The sequence below is a fragment of the Panthera uncia genome (assembly GCF_023721935.1).
Source record: "Panthera uncia isolate 11264 chromosome B3 unlocalized genomic scaffold, Puncia_PCG_1.0 HiC_scaffold_1, whole genome shotgun sequence".
NCBI classification, from domain to species: Eukaryota; Metazoa; Chordata; class Mammalia; order Carnivora; family Felidae; genus Panthera; species Panthera uncia.
In genome coordinates this window covers 104,221,834-104,242,005 of record NW_026057582.1, presented here as the reverse complement: position 1 = coordinate 104,242,005, position 20,172 = coordinate 104,221,834, and the positions used below count along the sequence as shown (strand labels likewise).

Below are 20,172 nucleotides of genomic sequence, written 5' to 3'. Positions count from 1 at the left end.
AGAGAGAGAGAGAGAGCACGCAAGCAAGGGAGGGGCAGAGAGAAAGGGCAACAGAGGATCTAAAGTGGGCTCCATGTTGACAAAGAGAGCCTGATGCACAGCTCGAACTCGCAAATGGTGAGATCATGACCTGAGCCAAAGTCGGACGCTTAACCGACTGAGTTACCCAGGTGCCCCCCCCCCCACCCAATTTTTATGTTTTACTGTGAGGTCATAGCAGTGAAGAATGTGAGGGCTATTAGTACAATCTGGTGCCACTTATCTGATTTGTGCCAAGATACTAGCCATTTTACCCACCACTGCTTTTGCATTATCAGTGCAAATGTCAACAGAGAGAAAAGCGCAAATAATGTCTTACTATTATTATGAAAATAGTTCTGATCTAGGAGAACCTCTGAGAAACTCTCACACATATCTAGGGGTCTGAGAATCACATTTTGAGAACGAATCATCATGTTCTGGGATTGAAGAAGTCATCAGCTTCTCCAGAACCATAAGCCCATATGATCCCTGAAGCTTCTGTTAACAAGGAAGTTGAGGGAGATTGCCTATTCAGTGGGCAAACAAGAGCGTCTTCCACAACAGGGCCGTTTGGAAGTAACGGTGGAGGAAAAAGAGACACGAGCCAGGGAAAATTATTAGCAGGAGGTGAGTAGGAAAGACTGCTCTTAGGATCAAGGATTTTGTAAGTAAGGGATGCTTACAAGTTAGGTAATAATAAATTTCAGCAGTTGGGCAATGAGTGTTTTAAGCATTTGGGAGAATGAAGAACTCACTTAATGGTTTAGTAAATGGACAAATGAATGACGATCATTACTGATAAAACTGACCTTACCATTGTGGGAAGAGGGAAAATCAGTCTCTCTAGCACCTATTTGTTTTCAAATTGCCACGGATAAGACCTCTCTGAAAATATAGCTTAGTAGTTCAGAAGTTAAACATACCATCGTTTAAAAGAAATTTTCAAATGGTTCCTCAATTAACCAGGAACCATCATTTCTTACAGAAGTCTTCCTTGTCCATGCTATTTCAACTAAAGGTATTACAGAAATAAACTTCAAAGTGGTACAAAGGGTATTGTGCAGTACAGATTAACTCCTGATTATGGACACGTTAGCACTGTTGAACCAAGCAGGAAATGGCCATCTGCTAAGATAGGCTTCATTGCCCAAGTGTCTCCTGGGTAATTTCGTGTCCTAGAAGGTCACAGAATGCCAATGATTTGGTATAACAATGGGTAATTCTGATGAGACATCATTCGTTCTATAGAAAGCACCATAAGCAGCAAAGCTGATTTGGGTTCCTAGAGAGCCTGTGTATACTATACTATAGCACCTCACTTTCTATCAGGTATGTGTTCCCAAAAGAATGTGCACAGAAAAATCATAGCACAGTGTGGAAGAATTTTAAAGATCATCGAACTAACCACTCAAGGGTGAAATATTTCCCATTGGGGTAGTCATAAAAACCTCATTTGAACTCCATCCCTACCTACCTATATGGGTGGAGAAAATAGCTCCATACTTTACTGAGGTGGTTTAAAAGATTAAATTCTTCTTTAATAGGTTAAGGACCTAGCAATGTACCTATAGTATTTTGGCAATCTTGAATGATACCCATTATTAGTTATTCTAATAGTCAAGTCACTCTTGGAAGCTCATACTGAAATTAACATTCATGAAAACTCTCTAGATCCGGGTGCTTGGGTGGCTTGGCTTAGTTGGTTAAGTGTCTGACTCTTGATCTCTGCTCGGGTCATGATCTCATGGTTTTTGACTTTGAGCTCAAATTGGGCTCTGAGCAGACAGTGCCAAGACTGCTTGGGATTCTCTCTCTCCCTCTCTCTGCTCCTCCCCTGCTCACATGCTATCTCTCTCAAAATAAATTAGAAAATTAACAACAACAGCAACAACAAACAACTCCCTAGATCTTTTCTACTCAAACTGAAAAGATTCTCTTTCATCCCTGACTCCCAGTTTCCTTTCCAAGAAGCAACCAACATAATGCATATGTATTTGCTTGCTTATATGTACCTTTATTCTTTTTAGGCAAATGACAGTGTACTATATATACACGGTTTTATACCTTATTTGTTCATGTAACAAAAATGTAGATAATGATTTAAAATTTTAAATGCTCATCTTCCTACAAGACATACTGGTTGATATCTCAGCTCTATTATTTAATAGCTGGGTGGTCACAGACACATTATGCAATCTTTCTGATTCTACTTCATTCTGTAAAATAAAAACATAACGAGTACCTATATTTCATAGGGCCACTGTAGCAATTAACTGAATATAAAGTGCTTAGTATACAATGCCCAAAACACAGCAAAAGTTCAATAAATATTAGCTGCTGCTGCTGATAGTAATAATAACAATACCTTGTTAATTTAATTCCGCCTTTCAGTCTCTTATAACATTGTCAATCTCTCAGACATTCAGAACTTATGCTCTCCATTTGTAGTGGTTCGTGATAGTACAATTTTGGCTTTTCATCATGCTTTCCCTTCCTTCTTCTTCTGGTAGAGGAATTTCTCTTTCCTGGGAAAAACCCGGAACAACCAAATTCCAGTACAGGAGTGGGCCCAACTCTACACAAAATACATGAAATAGGTTCTTCAAAGGCCATAGAGATTCTTCCTCTGATCTCTTAGGCTGGAAGGACTAATTAAAATTGGGGCTGCTAATAACCATTCTTCCGAATAGATGACAAAGACTTGACTAAGAATAAAGCCAATTCAGGGGAAAGGAGAATAGGGAAAGGAGCAAAGACAGAATCCTGATGACATTATTTGAGCTCCTGCTGGAAACTAATCAACTCTATTTGTGGGAACATATAAATTCCTTGTTTGCTTAAACTAGCTTGAGCAAGGTATCCATCACAACTGAAAAAATCCAGATCACTATATACTACCCAAAGATTTATATGCCTAGTTTATATTAAGTCAGGGAAGTTATGCAAAAAATGTTGAATAAAAGTAGCCCAAAGGCAGAGTCTTGTGGTGCACCACCTCCACCTAGCTGACAAACATCTAGTAATCAATACTCTTTAAATATAGCCCTTTAGTCAGCTATAAAGTCACCCAGCTGTATCGTCATCCAATTCACATTTCATCAACACGTCATCAAGAATATCATGAAAGGCTTTTTCAAATACCCAGAAGAAATCCAGGCATTCCAATCTACCTACCCAACAATTGTACTGGGAACACAGAGAGAGAAAGAAAGTTTATAGTACCTTGGTTAAGGACTTAAATGGTTTCTAATAAGCAAAAGTTTTCTGGATTCTCTTCTTCATTCAGAAATATCAAATACTTAACATGGTATAAGCACTGTATTATGGCAAGTGATAAATCTAATATGATCCCTGTCCCTAGATCTGGTGGGGTAAACAAATGTGAACAAGTAATTAAATCAATGCCATTAAGGATGCAAAAAGTTAATACCATTGTTGGTGGGACAGAATTAGGAAACAAATTAAATTCTGGATATGAGTTTTAAGTAGGCAGTTAGATATGCAGGACTGGAACTGAGAAGAAAGTTCAGGACAGTAGTTAATAGAGGCCATGAGCTTGCTTGGGTGAGAGAGCCCAAGCATAGAGGATAGATAGGAAAAAAAAAGAAGGCTCGAGAGAGAAAATAAGGAGTATCATCATTTAAAGGATTAAATCCAGGAAGAAAAGACCACAAAGAACCTGAAAATTATAATAATCATGATGACAGAGGTAAACTTTACTTCTTGCTACATGTGTGCCACGTACTTTTCAAAGCATTTTATACGTATTCCTCAAAACCATCTGCTGTAGCAATTAAAGTAGTAATATAGTAACTTTTATTTATTTTTATTTAACAAATCATCCTCAGGCTTTTTTTTTTTAATATTTATTTTGAGAGAGAGAGAAAGATCACATGCATGCGCGTGCACACACACAGTGGAGGGGGAGATAGAGAAGGAGAGAGAATCCCAACCAGGCTCCACTCTGTCAGTGCAGAGCCAGACGTGTGGGGTTAAGCATCTGACTCTTGATTTCAGCTGAGGTCATGATCTCACGGTTCATGGGTTCAAGCCCCATGCAGAGCTCCATGTTCACAGTGTGGAACCTGCTTGGGATTCTCTCCCTCTCCCTCTCTCTGCTTCTCCCCTGCTCATGCACATGTACTCTCTCTTTCTCTCTCAAAATAAATAAACCTAAAAAAAGTTAAAAATTAAAAAAATTAAAATTTATTTTTATTTAAGTATAATTAACATAAAGTGTTATATTAGTTTCAGATGTACAATATAGTGATTCAGTAATTCTCTATATTACTCAGTGCTCATCATGATAAGTGTACTCTTAATCCCCTTCACCTATTTTCCCCATTCCCCCACCACCTCTCCTCTAGCAACCACCAATTTGTTCTCTGTATTTAAGAGTCTGTTTTTTTGCCTTTTTCTTTATTTTGTTTCTTAAATTCCACACGAGTGAACATATATGGTATTTTCTTTCTCTGACTTATTTAGTGTAACATCCTCTAGGTCTATTTTTATTGTCACAAATGGCAAGATTTCATGGCTGAGTACTATTCCATTGTAGATATGTATGTCACTTCTTTATCCATTCAGTTCTCAGTGGACACATGGATTGCTTCTATATCTTGGCTATTGTAAATAACGCTGCACTAAACATATGGGTGCATATATGTCTTTGAATTCAAGTGTTTTCATTTTCCCCATAAATACCCAGTAGTAGGATTACTGGATTATATAGTAATTATATTAAAAAAATTTTTTTATTACATTTCTTTATTTTTGAGACGCAGAGATACACAGAGTGCAAGTCGGAAAGGGGCAGAGAGAGAGGGAGACAAAGAATATGAAGTAGGCTCCAGGCTCTGAGCTGTCAGCACAGAGCCCGATGTGGGGATCGAACACATGAACTGTGAGATCATGACCTGAGCCATAGTCGGATGCCCAACCGAGCCACCCAGGCACCCCAATAGTAATTCTATTTTTAATTTTTTGAGGAAACTCCATACTGTTTACTACAGTGGCTGTACCAGTTTGCATTCTCACCAAAAATGCATGAGGGTTTTTTTTTTTTCCCCTACATCCTCACTAACATCTGTTGTTTCTTGTGTTTTTAATTTTAGCCATTCTGACAGGTGTAAAGTATTATCTCATTGTGGTTTTAATAACACCTACTTTTAATTTTAATTTTTTAATGTTTATTATTTATTTTTTGAGAGAGAGACAGAGCGCATGCGCAGGTGAGGGGCAGAGAGAGAGGGAGACACAGAATTCGAAATAGGCTCCAGGCTCTGAGCTGTCAGCACAAGCTGGACGCAGGGCTCGGACTCACAAATGGCAAGATCATGACCTGAACCGAAGTCGAACGCTTAACCGACTGAGCCACCCAGGTGCCCCGGTAGTATCTTCTTTCAAAGATAACTATACTAAGGCTAAACAGGTTAGGTTTGGCCAAGGTGATACAGCTACTAAGTGATAAAACTGGGATTCAAACTTGGGCAAGTTGGCTCCAGAACCTATGCAGTAATAAAGAAGTGAGAATCAAAACCGAATGGTGTCACCAAAAGTCAAGGGAAAAAGGAGAATGAGCTATTGTCAAATAATCTTAGCAAGAAGTTGAAATTGCAGGAAAGGGTAAGGCACAGAAGTTAAACTGACTGTGCTGGGTAAAGAAAAGCACGAAGTGGTGAAGGGAAGATAATTAGAATTTATTACGAGTCTACTGTGTGCCAGGAGTTCTACATATGTTATCTCATTAAATCTCCTAATATCCCTATGAAGTAGATGGTAGTTTTGTTTGATAGAAAATAAACAGAGCCCTGGGAAGGTTAATTGATTTGTCTGTAATTACTCAGTTATTAAGTGGCAGGGCCAGGATTTTAACCAGGGTATGTCTGACTCTGAAACTTAAACTCTTCCCCTTTATTTCACGTTACTCCAGAAAAGCTTAGGCATGATCAGGAAGGAGAGTGCAAGTAGCTCACACTATCTATTTACATTTTGCTCTAGGATTTTGCTAAAGATCAATGTAAGTTTAAGGATCCATAATTCTGAAAACTTGGACATTTGCCTGTCCAGTGTTCTCCTTCTGGTTCTCTCCCATTTGCCAGGATTCCCTAGACCACAGGATCTCTGACTCCACATGCAAACTTTTTCAATATTTTCCAATATGATTAATTTGATTTAGACACCTGAACTCCATCAAAACTCAAGATGTTTATCAAAGAGGAAAGAGGGTACTTGCTATTTTGTAGTCCTCTGGTAAAGCAAACTTATCTTTTGTAAGAAGAACAAAAGTTGTTCAAGAGTTTTAATCTATTTTTGGATCTGGGTTTGCACGTTAGTTTTGGTAAATCCTTAGTTTCATATTTTGATTTTTGCTTAAAGTTGCATAATACGGTTCTGTTTTCAGTATAAATATCCTCTGAAGTGGGACTGAAACATCTGTCACAAAACAGTCAAGCCTTGCTAAACTATATTTCATTTTTTAACAACTACTCCTTAGCTCAGTTCTTCTAAAAATGACCAACAAACCCCCAAATACTAAATACCAACACTATATGAAATTTAGAATTTTATATAACATATTTAACATATGGGGCTCACAAAATCCTATAGAAATTGAGTGGCACAATTCATCTTTCAAGGGACTGAAGGTTTCTTAAATACCATAACTTAGAAAGACATCATGATATTCTGATATTGGAAAGAATCTGCTCTTAAAAAATCTCTTTAACCGAGGTAGTGCATTAGGCAAACCCAACAATGTAAGAGTAACTATATTCTAGTTAATAGGTTTTTAATGCTTTTACTACTAAACATGGTCCTTATTCTAATACAAATCCATTCAACAAAGTAATAAAATGGCGAATCACACAACTTTATAAGGCTCAGAAAAACAGATGCCTTATTTGTAGAATCAATACAAAGTTTATGTCCTTGCTTGCAAAACTTCATTTTAGATTGGAGGACAAACTGGTAAAAAAGTACAATAAGGATGAACAACGGGCTTCAAGTACTGGCCTACGGAGTGACTGCCAGAAGGGACAGAGAAGACTTCATACGTGAGTGGGCTAAAGCACAAGGAGGAGTTTCCCAAGTAAAGAACAAAGTGTACTCCAAGGAACAACCCATTCATTCAAAGGTGCACAGGCAGTAACAAACACTATATATTTAAAGAATTCCAAGTTGTTTGATTTGGCTGGAATAAAGAGAACAGGGAGAGTGAGATTGGGATTTATCTTTCCAGGTATTAAGAAACTACTAAGGAATTAAAGAAAGGGAATCATGTCATTAGATTTCTATATTTAAAGGTAAAACTAACTCAAGGGGGTAGACTAAAAGAGATTGAAAAGGAGGGATCCTAGCTAGATGCCTGTTACAATAAACCCAGTAAAAAAGAAGGAAGGGGATGACAGGAAGGATTCAAAAGACACTCAGGATATATGTATAAGGAACTTAACTTCATGAGGTAACAGACATGCAGGTAAATCAGTAAAGGAGTCAGGTACGATCAGAATTTCAGACTGAGGAGGGGTGTTTGGGTGGCTTAGTCAATTGAGCATCCTACTCTTGATTTGGGCTCAGGTCATGATCCCAGGGTAATAGGATAGAGCCCCACATCAGGCTCCACACTGAGCACGGAGACTGCTTAGGATTCTCTCTCTCTCTCCCTCCTCCCTCTTCCCTTCTCCTCTGCTCATGCTCACTCGCTCTCTCTCTCAAATAAAATTAAAAAAAAAAAAAAAAAAGAGAAGAGAATTTCAGATTCAGATAGTTGGGAAATGATTCATTCCACACATATTTACTGAGCACCTAATACATGCCAGGCACTATTCTAAGTGCTGGAGATATGCTATAAACCAAACAGACTAAAATGCCAGGCTGTGCGGCTTAAATTCAGTTGGATGGTATCCCATACCTGAAAAAGAAAGAAAAAAGGGGAGAAACAAACAGGTTTTAGTTTTGGAGAGAGGCTGAAGAAAGATGAATTAGTTTTTTTGGTTTTAATATTATTTTTTAATGTTTACTTTTGAGAGAGAGCATGAACGGGGGAGAGGGACAGAGAAAGAGAGGAAGACAGGATCTGAAGCAGGCTGTGCACTGTCCACGCAGAGCCCTATGTGGGGCTCCAACTCACGAACCATGAGATCATGACCTGAGCTGGAATCGGGCACTTAAATGAACCACCCAGGCACCCGTCTTGTTTTTTTTTTTAACTTTGATCAGTTGCCAGTACTCTATGAAAAGAAAACTAGAAGTATATTAGAAGTAGGTAGGTCGTCAATGCATCATCTAAGGGAACATCAGAATAATATATAAATACAAATTAAAACACAATATAATTTTCCAATTTCAGACTGGCAAAGATGAGTAAGTTGAACAAATATCCAAGCTGGCAAGAGTATGGAAAAAAAAAACACAGGCATTCTGTTGTAGTTGGTAGAAACATAAATTGGCAGAAACTCTGTAGAGGGTACTTTGGCAATATGTATCAAAATGTAAATTGCACATGCTCATTTGGCCCCCAAATTATATTTCTATAGTTTATATAAAGAAGATAACAGGACAGGTACACAAAGATGTATGACATACAGTTTGTTTCAACGTCGTTTTTAACAGCCAAACAAAAAAAGCCCAGAAACAATGTAAATGTTCATCATAGCATAGATCTCAGTCATCAAGGAGATATCCACAGCATATTTTTGAGTGAACAGAAGGTTACAACACAGCATGTACTAGATTAGCCTATTAATGTTAAATTGATGTCTACATTAAGTATATATGATTCTTATACGGTATGCAGATCAGAAATTAGAAATGGAAATTGAGATCTGGAAGGATGCTCTTGAAGTCACTCTGGATAATAAGAATCTGGATGATTTTTAGTTTCTTATATTTTTCAGTATTTCATTTTTCATTTTATTGAGAATTTATAGTTTTTAAAAAGTTATTTTTATTTTAAAGGAAAAGAGATGATTACATATGTGAAGGTTTAGGTTTATTATAAGAAAAGGGGGTGAGGCTGATGAAGAAATGGACAGTTAGGGGAAAAGAGCAGCAACAGTGCGGCATGTGAGTAGAAGGGGGAGGCAGACAGGTAAGGATATTAAGTCAGTACCTCCACTGCACTGGCCCCACACAGCTGAGTGGCTCCTAAGAGCTGGGGAAACAGGCCATTCTACACAAACATCTCCACGACCTTCATAGGCAAATATTCATAACCTAGCAACTACCCGTATTCATTTAATTCTAGCTGTTGAGAACCAAGTGGCATATTTCGTGCATGTGCAAATATGCAGACTCTTTATTGAGAAATAAACAACAATTCCAACCCCCTCTCTGTGGCAACCAGAATCCTACCTGGAACAGGGCCAGAAAAAGCCATGTCTCCAGCACTTCTGAGAAAACTGTGGCTGCTGTTTATCAAATTAAAATGCAAAGCAGCGCACTCCAGTGTCACTGGGAACTGTCAGAAAGGGATTATGGTTCCCACCCCAAGGATGCAGGTCAGCTAAACAATACCCATCTCCTTGTGCTGAGAAGGAGGGAGAAGGAGAAAGATTAGGCCTGTTTCCAAATAGCAGTCCCGCCTGCTTGTTACCGTGGTAACCTCCTTTCCCAGAGCTGTTCTCATTTGTCTCTCTCTGCCTGACCTTCATGTTGTTCTGACAGTAACTGAGGAGGAAAAGGTGCCTGCCTGCCAGCTCAGCACTCAAGTTGAGGGCACTGAGCAAGAAAAAGAGGCACTCAAAGTCTCTCTCATTCTAGACTCTAAACAGTGACCTTAGAGCGATTAGAGTCCTGAAAGAGATTTCTGGTAGCCCCTGTCATTCCATCCTTCCCTCCCTTGCTCTCGGGGCCACCTCACTTCTCTGATATACCCTTTCAGTGTGAGGAATCCGAGTCAGAGTCAAGTGGGTAGGTGAGAAGTCACAGAGAAAAGAAAAAACAAGGCATGACAGGCTGAAGAATAGAGGTAATAAAATATTAACTCAAAAATGCCTGAGACAATTATCAGTACAATGGTTAAGTGCAGCCTTTAGTTTCCTCTCTCTTCAGGATTCATTGCCGTATGTTCAGTCAGTGGAGGTGTGAGGGCAATTAAGGTACTCCCACAGGGCTAGGGGAAGAGCCCAAACACTCAGTGCTTTCTATTGTTTTTCTTCAAGCCACAGATACATACAATTCAATCATTTAACAAACAATTATCGAGTCCCCTCTATGTGCATGTTCTGTGCTAGACACTGGGCATGGAATGGTAAAAGAAAAGAAACTGATAAATACAAAGGAATTAGAAACCTACTAAGGAATAGACAGGGAAAGTGATAAGAGAACAAAGTGATCTATCTAGGGTAGTCAGGGATGGAATCACCAAAGAGGTTGGATTTAAGCAGAGACCTGAAAGATGAGAAGATATGGAGAGCCTGGGGATAAGCAATGCAGGCAGAGGAAACAGCACATGCAAACCCCTAAGGCAGGAAAAAGCTTGGCGTATGTTTGAGGTCCATGTTTCATTTCATATTACCAGATACACCCATAGAAAAATGTTTCAATCTGATGATTCTAGAAGCTTAGGAGGCCCAGAGAATGGGCACCATTAGAATAGCTAGTCAGATACATCCACTAGGTCCACAGAGGAGTTTTGAAGATATCAATCATGAAATACTATGGTCTATGGACAAAACTCTTATGCAACAGTTTAGAACAATAACTACTACAATACTGGAGTCACTTCTCTACCACCAGTAGTCACAGTCACTCCAAAAGACACATTGTATAAGAGTGGGGCTGATTTTCATTAGTTTATCTTAAATGGCATCCCAAACCTACCCCAAGCCCATCAAAGACTTTAACCTAAGCCTAATTAAACTGATTTATATTGGAGTAATGAGCTTATAAAGCAGGTGGCAGGGACAGGTTTTAGTTCCAGTTTCTATCATTTAGCTGTATAGCTTTAGGCAAGTCAGTTCACTTCTCCAAACTTCAACCTTATGAAATAAAGGAGTTGGATTTTATTATCTTTAAGGAGATGGTATGAGGGCTTTCTCAGTTCCAAGTGGCAGAAAAGCATAGCCTAACTGGCTTAAAAAAAAGGGGGGGGGGTGGAATTTAGTAGCTCTCAGATAACTAAAAAAGTCCAAATTATGCATCGCCTGATACAGGGGCTCCAATGATGTCATGGAGGCCTAGTTTTCTATCCCTCCCTCTCTTGGTACTGCTTTCTCTGGTCCATCTTCATTTTTAGAAATGCTTTCCTCTGGAGTAATATGGTAGCTACAACAGTTCAAGCTCTTAGCTCCAAGCCCAGCAGAAAGATGTGTTCTCTTCTAACCACTGTAACAAAAATCCTGATATTCAGTCTGGTTGGACCAGATTCTATACAAGAGCCAATGTCCCTGAAAATCTTTATAATTTTTAAATTTTGTAAATTCTTTGCGTTTTCAGGTTTTAATTTTAAAAACAATAGTGTACACATAGTTTTTGTATGCCTAGCATCATCTTTCCTATAGAAAAACTACTCACCTCCCAGGCCTCTTACTAACAGACAATCACAGTGTCTCTCTAGTCGCCTTGCTCTGGAGTGGGTTCAGCATCAATTTTTTTTTTAAACCAAGTTATTGATAGACTATTTCATTTTTTTTTTTTTTTAGAAACTAAAGCCATGCTTAATATGCCTATTCATGATATAAAACCCTTTGAACCTCTCCTGCTCTTGAAAGTATTAAATTTTTGCATCTTCCTCAAATAAAATACTTATTGTAAGATAATCAAGGAGTTATACTATAAAAGTATTATTATGGCCAGGCAACAACATACCCAATTATACTACAGGAATAAATTATGGTCAGATCATCAGAACATTCTGGATTACTCATAAATATGGGAATTTTTCTGAAGATCAACTGGAATTTTCCGACTGGAAAAGGCTGTATTATTAGGATTTCACTATCACGAACATTTTTGTATCAATAGCTATTAATTTAAAACATAATTTTCAATGTCCGAATAGAATTCCTCTGAACAAATAAACCACAATTTGTCCAACCAATCCCCTACAGGTGAATATTTAGGTTTTCCCAATTTTCATTTGTTTAAACAAGGCTGAGAAGAATATCTTTTTTTTTTTTTTTCCTTTTAAGTAGGCTTCACACCCACTGTGGAGCCCAATGCGAGGCCCAAACTCACAGTCCTGAAATTGAGACCAGAGCTGTGCTGAGATCAAGAGTTAGATGCATGGGGTGCCTTGGGTGGCTCAGTCAGTTAAGCGACTGGCTTTGGCTCAAGTAATGATCTCACAGTTCGTGATTTCAAGCCCCACATCAGGCTCTGTGCTGACAGCTCAGAGTCTGGAGCCTGCTTCAGATTCTGTGTCTTCCTCTCTCTCTGTCCCTCCTCTACACTCTCTCTCTCAAAAAAAAATAACATAAAAAAAAAAAAAAGTTGGATGCTTAATTACTGAGCCACCTGAGTGCCCTGAGAAGAGTATCTTTAAAAAAATTTTTTTAAATGTTTGTTTATTTTTGAGAGAGAGAGAGACAGACAGACAGACAGACAGAGCATGAGTGGGGGAGGGCAGAGAGAGAGGGAGACATAGAATCTGAAGCAGGCTCTAGGCTCTGACCTGTCAGCACAGAGGCTGATGTGGAACTCAAACTCATGAAGTGTGAGATTATGACATGAGCTGAAGTAGGATGCTTAATCGACTGAGCCACCCAGGTGCCCCAAGAAAAATATCTTAATACATAAGTCTCTTGCACCTGTTTCACTATTTTCACAGGGCTAAAGTCTTACATACAAGAGTATTGAGTAAAAGGGTATGTATATTTTAAGGCTTTTGTAACACACTATTCCAACAACTTTCAGGCAGGTTAAAAAAAAAAAAAAGGCTTTAGTATTGCCTATATTTCCAGGATAACTTATTTACCCTTCCCAGGACCTTTTTAGGTATTATTAAGAATGTAATGTTCAAAGTATTCTACTTTCAACTTATTTTGTCTTTATCCCTAAAGGATAAACATCCCTAAAAGATGATAACATTTTCTGTTTGTTTTTAATGTCTCCCTAACTATAACCCTGTAAATTAACATTTACAGCCTTTGCTCTCAAGGAGGTCTACACTAATTTCTGGATTCCTTTACTGGGTTACAAATGACTACTCAAAACCTAGAGATATAAAATATATAATGTACGACATACAACATACAATATGCACTATTTATGGGGGTTTATTTCATGCCCTACCACTCCCATATGCATGACATTATTTTTTTTAATATTCTTTTTTTTTTTAATGTTAATTTTTAGTTTTGAGAGAGCAAAGCAGAGGAGGGGCAGACAGAGAGGGAGGGAGACACAGAATCCAAAGCAGGCTCCAGGCTCTGAGCTGACAGCACAGACCCCAAGGCAGGGCTTGAACTCATGGACTGTGAGATTATGACCTGAGCTGAAGTCGGACGCTTAACTGACTGAGCCACCCAGGTGCCCCTAAAGGCTAGGTTTCTAAGAGCACAGGTTGGGATTGAGATTTCTAATCAGCAAGTAGCTGGCAGACAGTAGAGATTTAGTAAGTGCATAAATTAAATGGGGCCATGTACAGTATGTGTTTTTTCTTCTCCAACTTCTCCAGGCAGTTCTTTGATTTTCTAGTCAACCTGAATGTTTTAGTCTTTACCATAACCAGTATGGTCAACCATACATCCCACATTTAATTTTTTACCAGCACCTATCAGTCTCAGTTTTCATTGTGAATTCCATAAGAGCTTTTCTTTAAAAAAAAAAAAAAAATTTTTTTTTAAAATGTTTATTTATTTATTTTTGAGAGAGAGAGACAGAATGCAAGCAGGGGAGGGGCAGAGAGAGAGGGAGACACAGAATCCAAAGCAGGCTCCAGGTTTTGAGCTGTCAGTACAGAGCCTGACACAGTGCTAAAACTCACGAACCATGAGATCATGACCTGGGCCAAAGCTGGGTGCTTAACCAAGTGAGCCACCCAGGCACTCCACATTAACAGCTTTCTAAAAGAAGTTTTTCCTGACACATATATTTTTTAATTTTTTTTAAGTTTATTTTGAGAGAGCACGTGTGCACATGAGCTAAGGAGAGACAAAGAGAGAGGTAAAGAGGGAGAGAAAGAATCCCAAGCAGGCTCTGCACTGTCAGCACTGCCTGATATGGGGCTCAAACTTATGAACCTTGAGATCATGACCTGAATCAAAATCAAGAGTCGGACAACAGACTGAGCCACCCAGGCACCCCTGAGAAATCTTTTTAATCAACAAAACTCTTAAATTTCTGGGTCTGTTTCTAATATGTAAAATTTCGTCACCATTTATAATTTTAACCTTGTAGAAAAAAAAATCTCATATAAAAGAATATCCCTGAAAATGTCTACAGATGTGGACTATCTTAGGAAGTAGAGGGGGATTTTTGTTTAAGAATGGATAAGGGAAGAAAGACTGCTTCAAACAGAAGGAAAGGGTGGAAACAAGTAGGAGAAGGTGCCTGGGTGGCTCAGTTGGTTAAGTGTCCTGTCTGACTTCGGCTCAGGTCATGATCTCATGGTTTGTGGGTTTGAGCTGCACATTGGGCTCTGTGCTGACCACTCAGAGCCCGGAGCCTGCTTCGGATTCTGTGTCTTCCTCTCTCTCTACCCCTTTCCTGCTCATGCTCTGTCTCTCTCAAAAAATAATAAAAAATATTTAAACATTTTAAATAAGTAGGAGATAAATAGTTAAGGGGCACCTGGGTGGCTCAGTCGGTTAAGTGTCCAACTTCAGTCGGGTTATGATGCTGCCATCCATGAATTCAAGCCCTGCGTTGGGCTCTGTGCTGACAGCTCAGGGCCTGGAGCCTGCTTCAGATTCTGTGTCTCCCTCTCTCTCTGCCCCTCCCCAGCTAGTGCTCTGTATCTCTCTCTCTCTCTCTCTCAAAATAAACAAACATTGAGGTACCTGGGTGGCTCAGTCGGTTAAGCGTTCGACTTCAGCTCAGGTCATGATCTCGTGGTTCATGAGTTCAAGCCCCACGTCAGGCTCTGTGCTGATGGCTCAGAGCCTGGAGCCTGTTTCAGATTCTGTGTCTCCCTCTCTCTCTGACCCTCCCCTGTTCATGCTCTGTCTCTCTCTGTCTCAAAAATAAATAAATGTTAAAAAAAAATAAAAAAATAAATAAACAAACATTTAAAAAAATAATTAACAGAAATGGACTTTGAAGATAACTAACCTGGGTTCAAACAGATCCTCCACTATTGGCTACTGCAACTTTAGGCAAGTCATTTAACTTCTTCAAGCCCCAGCCGTCCCATTAGTAAAATAGAAATCACACTAGTACACATCTCACAGAATTACTGTGAGAATTAAATGAAATATTATACAAAAGCATTTAGCACTATTTCCTGGCACAGAACCTGATAAATGTTAAATGCTGCTGCTGCAGTTTCTGTTTTTATTAAACAGGCCCTAGGGATATTCCAAATGGGCTTCATCCACCGACCTTTACCTCAGAACAAAGATTAGAAAGTTTACAAGCCAGACAGCAGCTTTTTTCAGGCTAAAAGCGGGCCAAGAGTTGGTTACTAAATCATTGATTTAAAAAATCAAATGAATTTTCTCCTTTTTACCTTTTCAAGTCCATCCTTATGTCAGGTTGGAACATGTGCACATAAGGTGAGTGCACCTTCCATAATTCTTTTATGACTCTACAACTGGGCTCCATAACAAGAGTTAAAATGCAACTTGCTAGTGCTCATCTATGCAAGTCAGGAAAAACCCAGGAGATAAAGTCCCCAAATGACATTCTGATGTGTAGTTAAACCACTTGCTTTATATATGGGTAGCTGAAACATTATCCTTCTTGCACTATTAAGTCTGAGAAAGAAGTTTCCATTATCTCCAGTAGTCTGTACATCCTTCCCCTTCTTGTAGAACAAATTGCAGAACCCACCAGCATAGTTTCCCCAAGTAGATAAAACTGGTCAGCAGGTGACAAGTTGCTAATAATCCTGTAATTCTCTAAGGAGTTAGAAAGAAAAGCATTTAATCTCTACTTCAATGAGGCATTTAGCTAATCACTGGCCTGAGAAGGAACGTTTGGAAAAACAAATGGGTGGGACAGCTTCTAATAAGGGAAAATGTCCATGGCACAAGCGCTTTAGCAGTCTTTAAAAAGATCAGGGAGTTCTCCCTCAATCTGTTCCTCTTCTGCCCTCTAGAACAAGCCAACCTTCGTTCTGCAAAGAAAGCTATCCTGGCTCCTATTACTCAGTTGTCTAGCACCCTCAAGATTTCTAGACATTAGCTGCAGTCACTTAAGCTCTCTTGGCCTCAGTTTCCTCATGAGATTAATAAATGCTAGGTCTTTAGTCTCTCTCTAAATCCCAATCTTGCCTAAATCCAAACTGGCATGAATGTCTGAGGGCAGCTATCCTTAACAGCACTGTTATTAACTTGAGCTTTATTACAAGGGTATTAATCAAAATGAAAACCTCTACATTCAGACAGGCATTTGCAGCACAAAAATTAAACCTGCCAACCAGGAATCTCTTCAAAATGATCTGAATGAGATAAAGGCAGCAGCTAAAACATAATGACTCTGGACTGACATTATTACGCTTAGGGTCCAAGCATGACAGGTGTTAGAAGAGGTTCTTTAGAGCTCCACAAAGATAGGTGTATTTTAAATAAAATACATAGTGAAAGAGGTCAGATGTATTTATCCCTCAGGCAATGAGATATCTTCTTTCAATCTAGGAAATATTAAAATGGCCTACACTGAAATGTTTTTCGCAACTCTAGTGTTTCAGAGCCTAGTATTCTTTCCTTTCTCTTCCTTACAGGTTTTGCTCAGGTTGCTAGAAGAGATTCTATGGATTTCTAGCCTCAAAGCAGGATTGACCTGAGTAAAAGATTAGACAGCAGGTGCACACATGCAAGAACTACAAGAAACTCAACAAACCAAATTACAACTGTCAAAAGGAGGAAGAGACCAATACAGAGGAGAGATATTACTTTAGTATCTCTAACAAGTACATGTGGCAGAAATACATGATTTTCAACTTCATTGTTCTCCTCATGTCCTCAAATCAATATTCAACTAATTCTACCAGTCTAAAGAGAAACTCCTAGTAAAAGTTCACTGTGTGCATCATTCTGTACATAACACCAGGAGGCCCAAAGCAAATCTTAACGTTCTCCCACAAACTAAGATTTTACCTAATAGTAAATCAGAGAATTTTTCTCAACTTCTTTAGAAAATACAAAGTCACATTCTATGTTCTTATTTCATAATACACAGTATTTCAAGCCATGTGGCAAAGGACCAAGTCATTTCATTACCATCCTATTAAGACTAGACTTTCCATTCCGAGGGAAAGTATAATCACATATATTTAGAAGGATATTATCTCTGTACACGGTCTTTGTTTCATAGCGCTCAGGAAGTGATACTTTGTACTTTTTTTTTTTAATGTTTATTTTTGAAGTGGGAGAGGGGCAAACAGTGGAAGGCAGAGGATTTGAAGTGGGCTCTGTGCTCACAGCAGAGAGCCTAATGTGGAGCTCCAACTCACAAACCACAAGATCATGACATGAGCTGCAGATGGACGCTTACCTCGTCCTTTATAAACCCTGGGGTAAGGCCTCAGAAATTTTAAATTCCCAGCCCCGTATTTCTTTTCAGGGTTATTTCTCTTAAAAAATAAGAGAATGAAAAGACAGATTTTGGTACACAGCATACTGATAGATGTTCACACTGTCCTTAATCCCCTGTTGGCCATATTTAAGATGGTATTATGCACCAACCATACTGGCAAAAATTTTAAGTTGACAATAACAAGTACCACTTAAACAGAGCAGATGAAAGGAAAAACTACTGGTATAACCACTTTCATAAGTTGGCCTTACTTGGTGAAGTAGAAGAATGTACACACCCTACTGTCTAAAAACTCCACTCCTAGGTTTGCACCCTTTGTACATGTACATCAGGAGACATAACAACAATGTTTAGAGCAGCAATTTGTGTTGCAAAAAATGGTGGAAAGAATCCAAATGTCCACCAGTAGACTGACAATACATATTTTCCTATATTCATAAAGTGGAACACTAAACACAGTGAAAATAAATTACACTGCACATATCAACATAAACAAGGGAAAAAAGCCATGACATAATGATTCCATTTATTTTTTAAAAAATATTTGTTTTTTTATTAAATTTTTTTTTATGTTTTTATTTATTTGAGAGAGACAGAACGAGTGGGAGAGGGGCAGAAAGAGGTAGACACAAATCTGAAGCAGGCTCCAGGCTCTGAGCTGTCAGCACATAGCCCGACATGGGGCTCAAACTCACAAGCTGTGAGATCATGACTTGAGCTGAAGTTGGAAGCTCAACCGGCTGAGCCAACCAGGCACCACTAAAAAATATATTATTTTTAAGTTAATCTCTACACCTAGCATGGGGCTCAAACTTACAATTCCAAGATCAAGAGTTGCATGCTCCTCCAACTGAGCTAGCTAGGCGCCCCCATAGTGATTCCATTGAAATTAAGAACAAAATCAGGAAAAACTAAGAAAAGATTGCTTGCTGACACAGATAAATGAGGGAAAAATATAGAGATAAATGGGTAAATGATTAAAAATATCAAATAGTGGGAGGTAAAGAGGGAGGAGCAGGTAACTCTCATTAGGAAAGGGTCACCACACAGGAGGTTCTAAACTTGAAATGTTGTTAATGCTTTAAGGGGGGTAAAAGGTATGGGTGTTCTTTTTATTGTTTTTTTCAAAACAGTTTAAAACTAAGAGAAAGAAACAAATCATATCCAGAGATAAAATATTCCTTATCATCTAGTGCCTACACAGTGCTACAATGAGGAAACATGCTAAACCTTCCCGATGACCTCTTTAAGTAGTACGGTCATTCTAAAAACCACATTAGTTTTCTAAAAAATTAAGCTAGAGGGTCTACTTCCATATTACCTCAGAGGTATAATTTTCTTTTGTAGCACTTATCTTTCACAAAATGACTTTTTTGTATGTCTCCCTCCCATGATAAGCTGGAAATTCCATGAAGGAGGGTATCCCCTCCTCCAACACTCTATCTCAGGGTCTTTAACACGGTACCTGATCGTGGGAAGTACTCAATATTTTTTGAAAAAATGGATAAATGAAAAACGTTAATCTAATTACATTGGCTAACTTTTACTAGTCTGTCCAAAAATGCAGGAAAACACACCACAATTTTCCAACCTGATGCTTCATCCCTGTTGTTAAGCATTCTGACACTGACCCAGAACTTGGTAGTTATTTCAGCATTTATGCAACCAAGTTTAGTGAGGGCCTCCTGTAAGAAGGCACTGTGCTAGGTGCTGAAATTACGGCACTGACAGAACTGACGTAGTTTCATTTATCTACATAAAAGTCACTACATGTATAAAGGAAGATGGTAAGATAGCCTCCCTCTAACCTCCCCCCCCCCCCCCCCCGCCCCCAACAGACCTCTTAAGACACTGAAATGTGTACAGAGACAAAGCTGAGATTTCAACAACTGGTGGGTGGCAAAGATCCACCCCTCAGAGAACAATGGGCTGCTATTTCCTTCAGCTGCTCTGAAGGATGAACTAATTCCTTTAGTCTCTGCCATCCTTGTGAGTTAAATTATATCATTCTTTGTTCTGCAGAGTAGCTTCTCATAAAATACTCAATAAACAGCAAAAGCACTGTCCTTCTGGAACCTCTTCTAGAAAACAACATGCACAGACAACCACTCATAGGAAAAAAAGCTATAAAGGAAAGAAATTATTATCCTGAAGACAAACATCTCTGTTTTGGAGATAAAAGAGAGGAGCCATAAGCCACATTACAGCTGCCTTTCTGCCTCCAATATATGGGAAAGGTTAAAATTAGAGACAACCAATGAAAAAACATTAAACGATAGTTCTAATAAACTTGAGGACTGTTATATTGCACTACACTCACTTCTGCTGCCTTTTATTCAGTTTCAATACAGTCATCATTCTACCAGCATTTCTTTAAAGGCCATGGTAAAAAATGCTGCTGACACCTATTACCAGCTCAAGCTATTCCTGACTCCCTTCTTCCTTCTTCCTTAAGCCAACCTAAAAGTTAAACAAAGATGGTGGGGAGTAGTGTAGTTAGGTAGGACA

The 20,172-nt window shown here is 38.8% G+C and overlaps 1 protein-coding gene and 1 long non-coding RNA gene across 3 annotated transcripts in view; one reads left to right on the top strand and one right to left on the bottom strand.

Annotated features, from left to right (window-relative positions):
- ZNF609 (zinc finger protein 609) overlaps positions 1–20,172 on the bottom strand; it is a 151,609-nt gene that overhangs the window by 16,805 nt on the left and 114,632 nt on the right. The gene's annotated exons all lie outside the window — the stretch shown is intronic.
- LOC125908904 (uncharacterized) lies at positions 194–17,073 on the top strand. The gene is made up of 2 exons (XR_007453468.1): positions 194–1,350; positions 16,850–17,073. It is a non-coding gene; the product is annotated as an uncharacterized LOC125908904 (long non-coding RNA).